At 63.4% G+C, this 15,440-nt stretch overlaps 3 non-coding genes across 3 annotated transcripts; all 3 read left to right on the top strand.

The window, feature by feature from the left end:
* The first annotated feature begins 1,401 nt into the window (after nucleotides 1-1,401).
* On the top strand, nucleotides 1,402-1,520 carry LOC131867626 (5S ribosomal RNA). Its single transcript, XR_009366178.1, has one exon. It is a non-coding gene; the product is annotated as a 5S ribosomal RNA (ribosomal RNA).
* Nucleotides 1,521-7,509: 5,989 nt separating this feature from the next.
* On the top strand, nucleotides 7,510-7,628 carry LOC131867625 (5S ribosomal RNA). Its single transcript, XR_009366177.1, has one exon. It is a non-coding gene; the product is annotated as a 5S ribosomal RNA (ribosomal RNA).
* Nucleotides 7,629-13,544: 5,916 nt separating this feature from the next.
* LOC131867624 (5S ribosomal RNA) lies at nucleotides 13,545-13,663 on the top strand. Its single transcript, XR_009366176.1, has one exon. It is a non-coding gene; the product is annotated as a 5S ribosomal RNA (ribosomal RNA).
* The last annotated feature ends 1,777 nt before the right edge of the window (nucleotides 13,664-15,440 follow it).

The raw sequence follows: 15,440 nt of genomic DNA, 5'->3' as shown, positions 1-15,440 counted from the left end.
GCCTTCACTAATTTCCAGAAAAGGCAAAAAAAAAAAAAAAACGAGATTTTAAAATTTCCGTTTTGAAAGATAGTGAAAAAAACGGAACGCGGGTGCCATCTTGAGCCCGCCCTGGTGTGCAGCCCAGGCAAGTTGTGCGCACCAAGGCACCCACCCTGGCCAAGGTGGGTCACGGGGTGGGTCCTAGGGTGGGTAACGGGGTGGGTACTAAGGTGCGTGCCAAGGTGGGTCATGGGGTGGGTGCCAAGGTGGGCACCAGGGTGGGTGTGCACCAACCCTAGCCAGGGTAGGTCACGGGGTGGTTGTCGGGGTGGGCGTCAAGGAGCCAAGGTGGGTGGCAAGTAGCCAAGTTGCGTGCCAAGGTGGGTGTCGGGGTGGGTGCCAAGGATCCAAGGTGGGTGCCAAGGAACCAAGGTGGGTGTCTGGGTGGGTGCCGAGGTGGGAGCCAGGGTGGGTCCCAAGGTGAGTGCAAAGGTGGGTGCCAGGGTCAAGGTGAGTGCCAATGTGGGTTCCAAGGTGCCAGGGTCAGGGTGAGTGCCAATGTGGGTTCAAAGGTGCTAAGTTGGGTGCGAGGTTGGGTGCGAGGGTGGGTGGGTGCCAAGGTGTGCTAGGTGGAAGCCCGGGTGGGTCGGCATCCCATGGGTGTCGAGTTGGGTGCCTGATGGGTGCTTCTTGTCAAGTTTTAGTCGTCGGGACTCATTTCGAGCCTTAGAGGTCGTTTCTTGTCCGGTTGCCCTGTCTTCGACCTGGGAACCCAATTTTGGTCCTCGGGTCCCATTTTTTTTTGTCTCGCATCCCACTTTTGGCCTGTGGCCTTTTCGGGGTCGATTCTCGTTTTGGGCATCAGAGCATGTTTCTTCTCCTAAAACCCAATATTTGTTTATTAAGTCTCGGAACACATTTTTGTTCTCGTGGACCCATCATGGGTCTTGGAACGCATTTGTGGTCCTTGGGTCCCATTTTGCATCCCGAAACTTGTGTTTTGGTGCTTGATCCCTATTTTGGGTGCCCACCTTGCACCAAGTGCGCACCCGGGGCAAACCGAGCGCCTTGGTGCACCGGGGCAAGATCGAGCGTGCACCCGAGGCGCCCCGAACATGCACCAAGGTGCACTCGGCCCACATGTGAGCGCAGGTCGTTGCGCCCGAGGTGGTGTGTGGGCACCGCGTTGCAGACGGGACACTGCACGCACACGACGCCCCGTCCAGGTGCACGCACGTAGGCCGGGCCGGGTGCACACCCGACGCCCTAGCAAGGTGCGCGCACCCGGGCAGGGCTCACACTTGGCGAACGGGGCGCACTTCGCGAGGGAGGGTGTGCACCTCGACGGGGGTGGGTGGCCGGGGTGGATTCGCACGTGGGTCGCGGTTTGCTAAGTACACACTGCGACAAGCTCATAACGGGTGCGATCATACCAGCGTTAGTGCACCGGATCCCATCAGAACTCCGCAGTTAAGCGCGCTTGGGCCGGAGTAGTACTGGGATGGGTGACCTCCCGGGAAGTCCCGGTGTTGCACCCTTTTTTAGTTTTTCGCCGGGCGTCGCAATGCTATTTGAATAAACCTTTTGCCCGTTTGCGTTCTCGTCGGGGCCGGGCCGGGCCGGGGTGCGCTGCCCGCACTACCGCGCGCGCGGGGGCGACACCGAGCGCGCACCCGAGGCGCCCCGAGCACACAGGCCACGGTGCAACCCGGGCGTTGTGCGCGCACCCCGGTGCGCCCGAGGTGCTGCGCGCGCACCCAGGTGAAATCGGTGTGCACCTCGGCCAGTGCGCGCTCGGTCGAGTCGCGCACGTTGGCCAAGGTGCACGGTGATGTTTCTTACTCTAAGGTTCCGCACCAGACGCCCGGGACAGGTGAGCGAAGCTGGGCGGGGCCGGGTGCGCGGCCGGGGCAGGTGCACGCAGCTGGAGAGAGCTTTGGAGCACACCAGAGGTGCGCACCTTGGAGCACACTTCGGAGCGCACCAATGATGCGCTCCATTCAAAAGTTTCCTGAAAAGGCAAAAAAAGTTGAGATTATAGAATTTCCCACTTGAGAGATTGTAAAAAAAAAAAATTTAAAATGAAGGAAACGCGGGTGCCAAGGTGTGCGCGCCTGGGTGCGCAGCCCAGCCAAGGTGTGCGCACCAAGGCGCCCACCCTGGCGAAGGTGCACGCAAGGTGCGCACCCGAGGCAAACCGGACAATTAACCCAACTTTCGACTTCGCGCGCACCTGCGCACCTTGGAGCGCACTTCGGAGCGCTCCTTGGTGCGCACCAATCTTGGGCACCTCGGAGTGCACCATGGCGCCCACCAAGGTGCGCACCCGGGGCAAACCGAGCTCCGACTTCGTGCGCACCTTGGAGCGCACGAAAGGTGCGCACCATGGCGCCCACCAAGGTGCGCAGCCCAGCCAAGGCGTGCGCATCAAGGTGCGCACCCTGGCGAAGGTGCGCACCCGGGGCAAACCGAGCTCCGACTTCGTGCGCACCTTGGAGCGCACAAAGGGTGCGCAACCCAGCCAAGGTGTGCGCACCCCGGGCAAACCGAGCTCCGAATCGTGCGCACCTTGGAGCACACTTCGGAGCCCTCCTTGGTGCGCACCGATGTTGCGCACCTCGGAGCGCACCCGGGGAAAACAATGCAATTAACCCGACTTTCGACTTCGTGGGCACCTCGGAGCGCTCTCGGGTTCGCACCTCGGAGCACACCGAGGTGCGCACCTTTGATGCGCTGCCTTCACCAATTTCCAGAAAAGGCAAGAAAACATTGAGAAGGTGTGCGCACCGAGGTGCCCACCCTGGCGAAGGTGCACGCGAGGTGCGCACCCGGGGCAAACCGGGCTCCGACTTCGTGCACGCCATGCTGCGCACCTTGGAGGGCCATGGTGCGCACCTTGGAGCACACTTCGGAGCGCTCAATGGTGCCCAACCCAGCCAAGGTGCCCACCGCGGCGAAGGTGCACGCGAGGTGCGCACCCGGGGTAAACCGGGCTCCGACTTCGTGCACGCCGCACCTTGGAGCACACTTCGGAGCGCTCCTTGGTGCGCACCAGGGCGCGCAACCCAGCCGAGGTGCCCACCCCGGCGAAGGTGCACGCGGGGTGCGCACCCGGGGCAAACCGGGCTCCGACTTCGTGCACGCCATGGTGCCCACCGCGGCGAAGGTGCACGCGAGGTGCGCACCCGGGGCAAACCGGGCTCCGACTTCGTGCACGCCGCACCTTGGAGCACACTTCGGAGCGCTCCTTGGTGCGCACCAGGGCGCGCAACCCAGCCGAGGTGCCCACCCCAGCGAAGGTGCACGCGAGGTGCGCACCCGGGGCAAACCGGGCTCCGACTTCGTGCACGCCATGGTGCCCACCGCGGCGAAGGTGCACGCGAGGTGCGCACCCGGGGCAAACCGGGCTCCGACTTCGTGCACGCCATGGTGCCCACCGCGGCGAAGGTGCACGCGAGGTGCGCACCCGGGGCAAACCGGGCTCCGACTTCGTGCACGCCGCACCTTGGAGCACACTTCGGAGCGCTCCTTGGTGCGCACCATGGTGCCCACCAGGGCGCGCAACCCCGCCGAAGGTGCACGCGAGGTGCGCACCCGGGGCAAACCGGGCTCCGACTTCGTGCACGCCGCACCTTGGAGCACACTTCGGAGCGCTCCTTGGTGCGCACCAGGGCGCGCAACCCCGCCGAAGGTGCACGCGAGGTGCGCACCCGGGGCAAACCGGGCTCCGACTTCGTGCACGCCATGGTGCGCACCAGGGTGCCCACCGCGGCGAAGGTGCGCACCCGGGGCAAACCGGGCTCCGACTTCGTGCACGCCGCACCTTGGAGCACACTTCGGAGCGCTCCTTGGTGCGCACCAGGGCGCGCAACCCAGCCGAGGTGCCCACCCCGGCGAAGGTGCACGCGAGGTGCGCACCCGGGGCAAACCGGGCTCCGACTTCGTGCACGCCATGGTGCCCACCGCGGCGAAGGTGCGCACCCGGGGCAAACCGGGCTAGGACTTCGTGCACGCCGCACCTTGGAGCACACTTCGGAGCGCTCCTTGGTGCGCACCATGGTGCCCACCAGGCCGCGCAACCCAGCCAAGGTGTGCGCACCAAGGTGCACGCGAGGTGCGCACCCGGGGCAAACCGGGGTCCGGCTTCGTGCACGCCGCACCTTGGAGCACACATCGGGGCGCTCCCGGGTTCGCACCGGCGTTGCGCACCGTGGTGGGCACCTCGGAGCGCACCGTGGTGGGCACCTCGGAGCACACCAAGGTGGGCAGCGAGGTGCGCACCTTTGATGCGATGCCTTCACTAATTTCCATAAAAGGCAAAAGAAAACGAGATTTTAAAATTTCCGTTTTGAAAGATAGTGAGAAAAAGGGAATGCTGGTGCCATCTTGAGCCCGCCCTGGTGCGCAGCCCAGCCAAGGTGTGCGCACCAAGGTGCCCACCCTGGCGAAGGTGCGCGCCCGGGCAATTAACCCAACTTCCAACTTCGCGCGCGCCAGGGTGGGAGCGCACCCAACAACCGGGCCTGGGAAGAGCCAATGCGAGAAACCCCACCAAACGCTCTGACAAAAAAAGAGGGGGCGCTCCAGTAACCCCGCTTCGGAGCGCACCCTGGGCAAACCCAGCCAGGGTGCCCACCCCGGCCAAGGTGCAGGCGAGGTGCGCACCCGGGGCAAACCGGGCTCCGACAACGTGCACGCCGCACCTTGGAGCACACTTCGTAGCGCTCCCGGGTGCGCACCTCAGAGCACACCAAGGTGGGCAGCGAGGTGCGCACCTTTGATGCGCTGCCTTCACTAATTTCCAGAAAAGGCAAAAAAAAGAGGAGATTTTAAAATTTCCGTTTTGAAAGATAGTGAAAAAAACGGAACGCGGGTGCCATCTTGAGCCCGCCCTGGTGCACAGCCCAGGTAAGGTGCCCACCCTGGCAAAGGTGCGCACCCGGGCAATTAACCCTACTTCCGACTTCGTGCGCGCCAGGGTGGCAACCGGGCCTGGGAAGAGCCAATGCGAGAAACCCCACCAAACGCTCCGACAAAAAAAGAGGCGGCGCTCCAATAACCCCGCTTCGGAGCGCAGCCGGGGCAAACCCAGCCAAGGTGCCCACCCCGACGAAGGTGCACGCGAGGTGCGCACCCGGGGCAAACCGGGCTCCGACAACGTGCACGCAGCACCTTGGAGCACACTTCGAAGCACTCCCGGGTGCCCACCGGCGTTGCGCACCGTGGTGGGCAGCGAGGTGCGCACCTTTGATGCGCTGCCTTCACTAATTTCCAGAAAAGGCAAAAAAAAATGAGATTTTAAAATTTCCGTTTTGAAAGATAGTGAAAAAAACGGAACGCGGGTGCCATCTTGAGCCCGCCCTGGTGCGCAGCCCAGGCAAGGCATGCGCACCAAGGTGCCCACCCGCGGTGCACACCCGGGGCAAACCGGGCTCCGACTTCGTGCAGGCCGCACCTTGGAGCACACTTCGGAGCGCTCCTTGGTGCGCACCATGGTGCCCACCAGGGCGCACCCGGGGCAAACCGGGCTCCGACTTCGTGCACGCCGCACCTTGGAGCACACATCGGAGCGCTCCCAGGTTCGCACCAGCGTTGCGCACCTTTGATGCGCTGCCTTCACTAATTTCCAGAAAAGGCAAAAAAAAACGATATTTTAAAATTTCCGTTCTGAAAGATAGTGAAAAAAACGGAACGCGGGTGCCATCTTGAGCCCTTCCTGGTGCGCAGCCCAGGCAAGTTGTGCGCACCAAGGTGCCCACCCTGGCGGAGGTGCGCGCCCGGGGCAAACCGGGCTCCGACTTCGTGCACTGCATGGTGCCCACCAAGGCGCGCAACCCAGCCAAGGTGCCCACCGCAGCGAAGGTGCACGCGAGGTGCGCACCCGAGGTGCACACCCGGGGCAAACCGAGCTCCGACTTCGTGCACGCCGCACCTTGGAGCACACTTCAGAGCGCTCCTTGGTGCGCACCAGGGCGCGCAACCCAGCCAAGGTGCTCACCCCGGCGAAGGTGCACGCGAGGTGCGCACCCGGGGCAAGCCGGGCTCGGACTTCGTGCACGCCGCACCTTGGAGCACACATCGGAGCGCTCCCGGGTTCGCACCAGCATTGCGCACCTTTGATGCGCTGCCTTCACTAATTTCCAGAAAAGGCAAAAAAAAAAAAAAAACGAGATTTTAAAATTTCCGTTTTGAAAGATAGTGAAAAAAACGGAACGCGGGTGCCATCTTGAGCCCGCCCTGGTGTGCAGCCCAGGCAAGTTGTGCGCACCAAGGCACCCACCCTGGCCAAGGTGGGTCACGGGGTGGGTCCTAGGGTGGGTAACGGGGTGGGTACTAAGGTGCGTGCCAAGGTGGGTCATGGGGTGGGTGCCAAGGTGGGCACCAGGGTGGGTGTGCACCAACCCTAGCCAGGGTAGGTCACGGGGTGGTTGTCGGGGTGGGCGTCAAGGAGCCAAGGTGGGTGGCAAGTAGCCAAGTTGCGTGCCAAGGTGGGTGTCGGGGTGGGTGCCAAGGATCCAAGGTGGGTGCCAAGGAACCAAGGTGGGTGTCTGGGTGGGTGCCGAGGTGGGAGCCAGGGTGGGTCCCAAGGTGAGTGCAAAGGTGGGTGCCAGGGTCAAGGTGAGTGCCAATGTGGGTTCCAAGGTGCCAGGGTCAGGGTGAGTGCCAATGTGGGTTCAAAGGTGCTAAGTTGGGTGCGAGGTTGGGTGCGAGGGTGGGTGGGTGCCAAGGTGTGCTAGGTGGAAGCCCGGGTGGGTCGGCATCCCATGGGTGTCGAGTTGGGTGCCTGATGGGTGCTTCTTGTCAAGTTTTAGTCGTCGGGACTCATTTCGAGCCTTAGAGGTCGTTTCTTGTCCGGTTGCCCTGTCTTCGACCTGGGAACCCAATTTTGGTCCTCGGGTCCCATTTTTTTTTGTCTCGCATCCCACTTTTGGCCTGTGGCCTTTTCGGGGTCGATTCTCGTTTTGGGCATCAGAGCATGTTTCTTCTCCTAAAACCCAATATTTGTTTATTAAGTCTCGGAACACATTTTTGTTCTCGTGGACCCATCATGGGTCTTGGAACGCATTTGTGGTCCTTGGGTCCCATTTTGCATCCCGAAACTTGTGTTTTGGTGCTTGATCCCTATTTTGGGTGCCCACCTTGCACCAAGTGCGCACCCGGGGCAAACCGAGCGCCTTGGTGCACCGGGGCAAGATCGAGCGTGCACCCGAGGCGCCCCGAACATGCACCAAGGTGCACTCGGCCCACATGTGAGCGCAGGTCGTTGCGCCCGAGGTGGTGTGTGGGCACCGCGTTGCAGACGGGACACTGCACGCACACGACGCCCCGTCCAGGTGCACGCACGTAGGCCGGGCCGGGTGCACACCCGACGCCCTAGCAAGGTGCGCGCACCCGGGCAGGGCTCACACTTGGCGAACGGGGCGCACTTCGCGAGGGAGGGTGTGCACCTCGACGGGGGTGGGTGGCCGGGGTGGATTCGCACGTGGGTCGCGGTTTGCTAAGTACACACTGCGACAAGCTCATAACGGGTGCGATCATACCAGCGTTAGTGCACCGGATCCCATCAGAACTCCGCAGTTAAGCGCGCTTGGGCCGGAGTAGTACTGGGATGGGTGACCTCCCGGGAAGTCCCGGTGTTGCACCCTTTCTTAGTTTTTCGCCGGGCGTCGCAATGCTATTTGAATAAACCTTTTGCCCGTTTGCGTTCTCGTCGGGGCCGGGCCGGGCCGGGGTGCACTGCCCGCACTACCGCGCGCGCGGGGGCGACACCGAGCGCGCACCCGAGGCGCCCCGAGCACACAGGCCACGGTGCAACCCAGGCGTTGTGCGCGCACCCCGGTGCGCCCGAGGTGCTGCGCGCGCACCCAGGTGAAATCGGTGTGCACCTCGGCCAGTGCGCGCTCGGTCGAGTCGCGCACGTTGGCCAAGGTGCACGGTGATGTTTCTTACTCTAAGGTTCCGCACCAGACGCCCGGGACAGGTGAGCGAAGCTGGGCGGGGCCGGGTGCGCGGCCGGGGCAGGTGCACGCAGCTGGAGAGAGCTTTGGAGCACACCAGAGGTGCGCACCTTGGAGCACACTTCGGAGCGCACCAATGATGCGCTCCATTCAAAAGTTTCCTGAAAAGGCAAAAAAAGTTGAGATTATAGAATTTCCCACTTGAGAGATTGTAAAAAAAAAAAATTTAAAATGAAGGAAACGCGGGTGCCAAGGTGTGCGCGCCCGGGTGCGCAGCCCAGCCAAGGTGTGCGCACCAAGGCGCCCACCCTGGCGAAGGTGCACGCAAGGTGCGCACCCGAGGCAAACCGGACAATTAACCCAACTTTCGACTTCGCGCGCACCTGCGCACCTTGGAGCGCACTTCGGAGCGCTCCTTGGTGCGCACCAATCTTGGGCACCTCGGAGTGCACCATGGCGCCCACCAAGGTGCGCACCCGGGGCAAACCGAGCTCCGACTTCGTGCGCACCTTGGAGTGCACGAAAGGTGCGCACCATGGCGCCCACCAAGGTGCGCAGCCCAGCCAAGGCGTGCGCATCAAGGTGCGCACCCTGGCGAAGGTGCGCACCCGGGGCAAACCGAGCTCCGACTTCGTGCGCACCTTGGAGCGCACAAAGGGTGCGCAACCCAGCCAAGGTGTGCGCACCCCGGGCAAACCGAGCTCCGAATCGTGCGCACCTTGGAGCACACTTCGGAGCCCTCCTTGGTGCGCACCGATGTTGCGCACCTCGGAGCGCACCCGGGGAAAACAATGCAATTAACCCGACTTTCGACTTCGTGGGCACCTCGGAGCGCTCTCGGGTTCGCACCTCGGAGCACACCGAGGTGCGCACCTTTGATGCGCTGCCTTCACCAATTTCCAGAAAAGGCAAGAAAACATTGAGAAGGTGTGCGCACCGAGGTGCCCACCCTGGCGAAGGTGCACGCGAGGTGCGCACCCGGGGCAAACCGGGCTCCGACTTCGTGCACGCCATGCTGCGCACCTTGGAGGGCCATGGTGCGCACCTTGGAGCACACTTCGGAGCGCTCAATGGTGCCCAACCCAGCCAAGGTGCCCACCGCGGCGAAGGTGCACGCGAGGTGCGCACCCGGGGCAAACCGGGCTCCGACTTCGTGCACGCCGCACCTTGGAGCACACTTCGGAGCGCTCCTTGGTGCGCACCAGGGCGCGCAACCCAGCCGAGGTGCCCACCCCGGCGAAGGTGCACGCGGGGTGCGCACCCGGGGCAAACCGGGCTCCGACTTCGTGCACGCCATGGTGCCCACCGCGGCGAAGGTGCACGCGAGGTGCGCACCCGGGGCAAACCGGGCTCCGACTTCGTGCACGCCGCACCTTGGAGCACACTTCGGAGCGCTCCTTGGTGCGCACCAGGGCGCGCAACCCAGCCGAGGTGCCCACCCCGGCGAAGGTGCACGCGAGGTGCGCACCCGGGGCAAACCGGGCTCCGACTTCGTGCACGCCATGGTGCCCACCGCGGCGAAGGTGCACGCGAGGTGCGCACCCGGGGCAAACCGGGCTCCGACTTCGTGCACGCCGCACCTTGGAGCACACTTCGGAGCGCTCCTTGGTGCGCACCATGGTGCCCACCAGGGCGCGCAACCCCGCCGAAGGTGCACGCGAGGTGCGCACCCGGGGCAAACCGGGCTCCGACTTCGTGCACGCCGCACCTTGGAGCACACTTCGGAGCGCTCCTTGGTGCGCACCAGGGCGCGCAACCCCGCCGAAGGTGCACGCGAGGTGCGCACCCGGGGCAAACCGGGCTCCGACTTCGTGCACGCCATGGTGCGCACCAGGGTGCCCACCGCGGCGAAGGTGCGCACCCGGGGCAAACCGGGCTCCGACTTCGTGCACGCCGCACCTTGGAGCACACTTCGGAGCGCTCCTTGGTGCGCACCAGGGCGCGCAACCCAGCCGAGGTGCCCACCCCGGCGAAGGTGCACGCGAGGTGCGCACCCGGGGCAAACCGGGCTCCGACTTCGTGCACGCCATGGTGCCCACCGCGGCGAAGGTGCGCACCCGGGGCAAACCGGGCTAGGACTTCGTGCACGCCGCACCTTGGAGCACACTTTGGAGCGCTCCTTGGTGCGCACCATGGTGCCCACCAGGCCGCGCAACCCAGCCAAGGTGTGCGCACCAAGGTGCACGCGAGGTGCGCACCCGGGGCAAACCGGGGTCCGGCTTCGTGCACGCCGCACCTTGGAGCACACATCGGGGCGCTCCCGGGTTCGCACCGGCGTTGCGCACCGTGGTGGGCACCTCGGAGCGCACCGTGGTGGGCACCTCGGAGCACACCAAGGTGGGCAGCGAGGTGCGCACCTTTGATGCGATGCCTTCACTAATTTCCATAAAAGGCAAAAAAAAACGAGATTTTAAAATTTCCGTTTTGAAAGATAGTGAGAAAAAGGGAATGCTGGTGCCATCTTGAGCCCGCCCTGGTGCGCAGCCCAGCCAAGGTGTGCGCACCAAGGTGCCCACCCTGGCGAAGGTGCGCGCCCGGGCAATTAACCCAACTTCCAACTTCGCGCGCGCCAGGGTGGGAGCGCACCCAACAACCGGGCCTGGGAAGAGCCAATGCGAGAAACCCCACCAAACGCTCTGACAAAAAAAGAGGGGGCGCTCCAGTAACCCCGCTTCGGAGCGCACCCTGGGCAAACCCAGCCAGGGTGCCCACCCCGGCCAAGGTGCAGGCGAGGTGCGCACCCGGGGCAAACCGGGCTCCGACAACGTGCACGCCGCACCTTGGAGCACACTTCGTAGCGCTCCCGGGTGCGCACCTCAGAGCACACCAAGGTGGGCAGCGAGGTGCGCACCTTTGATGCGCTGCCTTCACTAATTTCCAGAAAAGGCAAAAAAAAGAGGAGATTTTAAAATTTCCGTTTTGAAAGATAGTGAAAAAAACGGAACGCGGGTGCCATCTTGAGCCCGCCCTGGTGCACAGCCCAGGTAAGGTGCCCACCCTGGCAAAGGTGCGCACCCGGGCAATTAACCCTACTTCCGACTTCGTGCGCGCCAGGGTGGCAACCGGGCCTGGGAAGAGCCAATGCGAGAAACCCCACCAAACGCTCCGACAAAAAAAGAGGCGGCGCTCCAATAACCCCGCTTCGGAGCGCAGCCGGGGCAAACCCAGCCAAGGTGCCCACCCCGACGAAGGTGCACGCGAGGTGCGCACCCGGGGCAAACCGGGCTCCGACAACGTGCACGCAGCACCTTGGAGCACACTTCGAAGCACTCCCGGGTGCCCACCGGCGTTGCGCACCGTGGTGGGCAGCGAGGTGCGCACCTTTGATGCGCTGCCTTCACTAATTTCCAGAAAAGGCAAAAAAAAATGAGATTTTAAAATTTCCGTTTTGAAAGATAGTGAAAAAAACGGAACGCGGGTGCCATCTTGAGCCCGCCCTGGTGCGCAGCCCAGGCAAGGCATGCGCACCAAGGTGCCCACCCGCGGTGCACGCCCGGGGCAAACCGGGCTCCGACTTCGTGCAGGCCGCACCTTGGAGCACACTTCGGAGCGCTCCTTGGTGCGCACCATGGTGCCCACCAGGGCGCACCCGGGGCAAACCGGGCTCCGACTTCGTGCACGCCGCACCTTGGAGCACACATCGGAGCGCTCCCAGGTTCGCACCAGCGTTGCGCACCTTTGATGCGCTGCCTTCACTAATTTCCAGAAAAGGCAAAAAAAAACGATATTTTAAAATTTCCGTTCTGAAAGATAGTGAAAAAAACGGAACGCGGGTGCCATCTTGAGCCCTTCCTGGTGCGCAGCCCAGGCAAGTTGTGCGCACCAAGGTGCCCACCCTGGCGGAGGTGCGCGCCCAGGGCAAACCGGGCTCCGACTTCGTGCACTGCATGGTGCCCACCAAGGCGCGCAACCCAGCCAAGGTGCCCACCGCAGCGAAGGTGCACGCGAGGTGCGCACCCGAGGTGCACACCCGGGGCAAACCGAGCTCCGACTTCGTGCACGCCGCACCTTGGAGCACACTTCAGAGCGCTCCTTGGTGCGCACCAGGGCGCGCAACCCAGCCAAGGTGCTCACCCCGGCGAAGGTGCACGCGAGGTGCGCACCCGGGGCAAGCCGGGCTCGGACTTCGTGCACGCCGCACCTTGGAGCACACATCGGAGCGCTCCCGGGTTCGCACCAGCATTGCGCACCTTTGATGCGCTGCCTTCACTAATTTCCAGAAAAGGCAAAAAAAAAAAAAAAAACGAGATTTTAAAATTTCCGTTTTGAAAGATAGTGAAAAAAACGGAACGCGGGTGCCATCTTGAGCCCGCCCTGGTGTGCAGCCCAGGCAAGTTGTGCGCACCAAGGCACCCACCCTGGCCAAGGTGGGTCACGGGGTGGGTCCTAGGGTGGGTAACGGGGTGGGTACTAAGGTGCGTGCCAAGGTGGGTCATGGGGTGGGTGCCAAGGTGGGCACCAGGGTGGGTGTGCACCAACCCTAGCCAGGGTAGGTCACGGGGTGGTTGTCGGGGTGGGCGTCAAGGAGCCAAGGTGGGTGGCAAGTAGCCAAGTTGCGTGCCAAGGTGGGTGTCGGGGTGGGTGCCAAGGATCCAAGGTGGGTGCCAAGGAACCAAGGTGGGTGTCTGGGTGGGTGCCGAGGTGGGAGCCAGGGTGGGTCCCAAGGTGAGTGCAAAGGTGGGTGCCAGGGTCAAGGTGAGTGCCAATGTGGGTTCCAAGGTGCCAGGGTCAGGGTGAGTGCCAATGTGGGTTCAAAGGTGCTAAGTTGGGTGCGAGGTTGGGTGCGAGGGTGGGTGGGTGCCAAGGTGTGCTAGGTGGAAGCCCGGGTGGGTCGGCATCCCATGGGTGTCGAGTTGGGTGCCTGATGGGTGCTTCTTGTCAAGTTTTAGTCGTCGGGACTCATTTCGAGCCTTAGAGGTCGTTTCTTGTCCGGTTGCCCTGTCTTCGACCTGGGAACCCAATTTTGGTCCTCGGGTCCCATTTTTTTTTGTCTCGCATCCCACTTTTGGCCTGTGGCCTTTTCGGGGTCGATTCTCGTTTTGGGCATCAGAGCATGTTTCTTCTCCTAAAACCCAATATTTGTTTATTAAGTCTCGGAACACATTTTTGTTCTCGTGGACCCATCATGGGTCTTGGAACGCATTTGTGGTCCTTGGGTCCCATTTTGCATCCCGAAACTTGTGTTTTGGTGCTTGATCCCTATTTTGGGTGCCCACCTTGCACCAAGTGCGCACCCGGGGCAAACCGAGCGCCTTGGTGCACCGGGGCAAGATCGAGCGTGCACCCGAGGCGCCCCGAACATGCACCAAGGTGCACTCGGCCCACATGTGAGCGCAGGTCGTTGCGCCCGAGGTGGTGTGTGGGCACCGCGTTGCAGACGGGACACTGCACGCACACGACGCCCCGTCCAGGTGCACGCACGTAGGCCGGGCCGGGTGCACACCCGACGCCCTAGCAAGGTGCGCGCACCCGGGCAGGGCTCACACTTGGCGAACGGGGCGCACTTCGCGAGGGAGGGTGTGCACCTCGACGGGGGTGGGTGGCCGGGGTGGATTCGCACGTGGGTCGCGGTTTGCTAAGTACACACTGCGACAAGCTCATAACGGGTGCGATCATACCAGCGTTAGTGCACCGGATCCCATCAGAACTCCGCAGTTAAGCGCGCTTGGGCCGGAGTAGTACTGGGATGGGTGACCTCCCGGGAAGTCCCGGTGTTGCACCCTTTTTTAGTTTTTCGCCGGGCGTCGCAATGCTATTTGAATAAACCTTTTGCCCGTTTGCGTTCTCGTCGGGGCCGGGCCGGGCCGGGGTGCGCTGCCCGCACTACCGCGCGCGCGGGGGCGACACCGAGCGCGCACCCGAGGCGCCCCGAGCACACAGGCCACGGTGCAACCCGGGCGTTGTGCGCGCACCCCGGTGCGCCCGAGGTGCTGCGCGCGCACCCAGGTGAAATCGGTGTGCACCTCGGCCAGTGCGCGCTCGGTCGAGTCGCGCACGTTGGCCAAGGTGCACGGTGATGTTTCTTACTCTAAGGTTCCGCACCAGACGCCCGGGACAGGTGAGCGAAGCTGGGCGGGGCCGGGTGCGCGGCCGGGGCAGGTGCACGCAGCTAGAGAGAGCTTTGGAGCACACCAGAGGTGCGCACCTTGGAGCACACTTCGGAGCGCACCAATGATGCGCTCCATTCAAAAGTTTCCTGAAAAGGCAAAAAAAGTTGAGATTATAGAATTTCCCACTTGAGAGATTGTAAAAAAAAAAAATTTAAAATGAAGGAAACGCGGGTGCCAAGGTGTGCGCGCCCGGGTGCGCAGCCCAGCCAAGGTGTGCGCACCAAGGCGCCCACCCTGGCGAAGGTGCACGCAAGGTGCGCACCCGAGGCAAACCGGACAATTAACCCAACTTTCGACTTCGCGCGCACCTGCGCACCTTGGAGCGCACTTCGGAGCGCTCCTTGGTGCGCACCAATCTTGGGCACCTCGGAGTGCACCATGGCGCCCACCAAGGTGCGCACCCGGGGCAAACCGAGCTCCGACTTCGTGCGCACCTTGGAGCGCACGAAAGGTGCGCACCATGGCGCCCACCAAGGTGCGCAGCCCAGCCAAGGCGTGCGCATCAAGGTGCGCACCCTGGCGAAGGTGCGCACCCGGGGCAAACCGAGCTCCGACTTCGTGCGCACCTTGGAGCGCACAAAGGGTGCGCAACCCAGCCAAGGTGTGCGCACCCCGGGCAAACCGAGCTCCGAATCGTGCGCACCTTGGAGCACACTTCGGAGCCCTCCTTGGTGCGCACCGATGTTGCGCACCTCGGAGCGCACCCGGGGAAAACAATGCAATTAACCCGACTTTCGACTTCGTGGGCACCTCGGAGCGCTCTCGGGTTCGCACCTCGGAGCACACCGAGGTGCGCACCTTTGATGCGCTGCCTTCACCAATTTCCAGAAAAGGCAAGAAAACATTGAGAAGGTGTGCGCACCGAGGTGCCCACCCTGGCGAAGGTGCACGCGAGGTGCGCACCCGGGGCAAACCGGGCTCCGACTTCGTGCACGCCATGCTGCGCACCTTGGAGGGCCATGGTGCGCACCTTGGAGCACACTTCGGAGCGCTCAATGGTGCCCAACCCAGCCAAGGTGCCCACCGCGGCGAAGGTGCACGCGAGGTGCGCACCCGGGGCAAACCGGGCTCCGACTTCGTGCACGCCGCACCTTGGAGCACACTTCGGAGCGCTCCTTGGTGCGCACCAGGGCGCGCAACCCAGCCGAGGTGCCCACCCCGGCGAAGGTGCACGCGGGGTGCGCACCCGGGGCAAACCGGGCTCCGACTTCGTGCACGCCATGGTGCCCACCGCGCCAAGGTGCACGCGAGGTGCGCACCCGGGGCAAACCGGGCTCCGACTTCGTGCACGCCGCACCTTGGAGCACACTTCGGAGCGCTCCTTGGTGCGCACCAGGGCGCGCAACCCAGCCGAGGTGCCCACCCCGGCGAAGGTGCACGCGAGGTGCGC

This window comes from Cryptomeria japonica, unplaced genomic scaffold (genome assembly GCF_030272615.1).
Source record: "Cryptomeria japonica unplaced genomic scaffold, Sugi_1.0 HiC_scaffold_176, whole genome shotgun sequence".
NCBI classification, from domain to species: Eukaryota; Viridiplantae; Streptophyta; class Pinopsida; order Cupressales; family Cupressaceae; genus Cryptomeria; species Cryptomeria japonica.
Note: the sequence above shows the minus strand (reverse complement) of the source record. Positions and strands in the feature narration are given on the sequence as shown.